The 411-nt window shown below is 41.1% G+C and overlaps 1 long non-coding RNA gene across 1 annotated transcript; it reads right to left on the bottom strand.

Moving 5' to 3' along the window:
• Position 1: 1 nt before the first annotated feature.
• LOC111645758 (uncharacterized) lies at positions 2-411 on the bottom strand. Its single transcript, XR_002759896.2, has 3 exons — positions 332-411; positions 119-214; positions 2-35 (listed from the first exon to the last, which is right to left on the bottom strand). It is a non-coding gene; the product is annotated as an uncharacterized LOC111645758 (long non-coding RNA).

The following is a 411-nucleotide window of genomic DNA, read 5'->3' as shown; positions in this document are numbered from 1 at the left end:
TGCTCTTCATGTTCTTCGGGCTCTTCCTTGTTGACCTGAGATGTTTTGAGTCCAAAAAACAACATCATCAATACAAACAACAAATGACTTAAAAATTGTAAACAGGATATTATTTTACCTTGTCTTCTGCAACAGCACAGTACCAGACCAACTGCTATGATTAGTATGACCACAATGACTCCAATCACCCAGAGTCTGATACCTGGAACATTGACTGAAGAAAAATAATCAGTTACTTGAACTGTCCCTCGATGCCTCATGATGCTGTTTTGTGTTTAGATTGTTGCAGGTCACACAGATAATAACAGTTCCTCACTTAAAGCTGCCTCACCTGGATTCTCCATCCTGAGAAAGGTGTTGGTCGTCAGTGTCTCCTCAGCATCACTCAGTTCACAGGTGTATGTTCCCTCA

Source organism: Seriola lalandi, unplaced genomic scaffold (genome assembly GCF_002814215.2).
Source record: "Seriola lalandi dorsalis isolate HSWRI2012SDOR001 ecotype SW California unplaced genomic scaffold, Sedor1 jcf7180002021685, whole genome shotgun sequence".
Lineage (NCBI taxonomy): Eukaryota > Metazoa > Chordata > Actinopteri > Carangiformes > Carangidae > Seriola > Seriola lalandi.
This window is presented reverse-complemented; position numbering and strand designations above follow the sequence as displayed.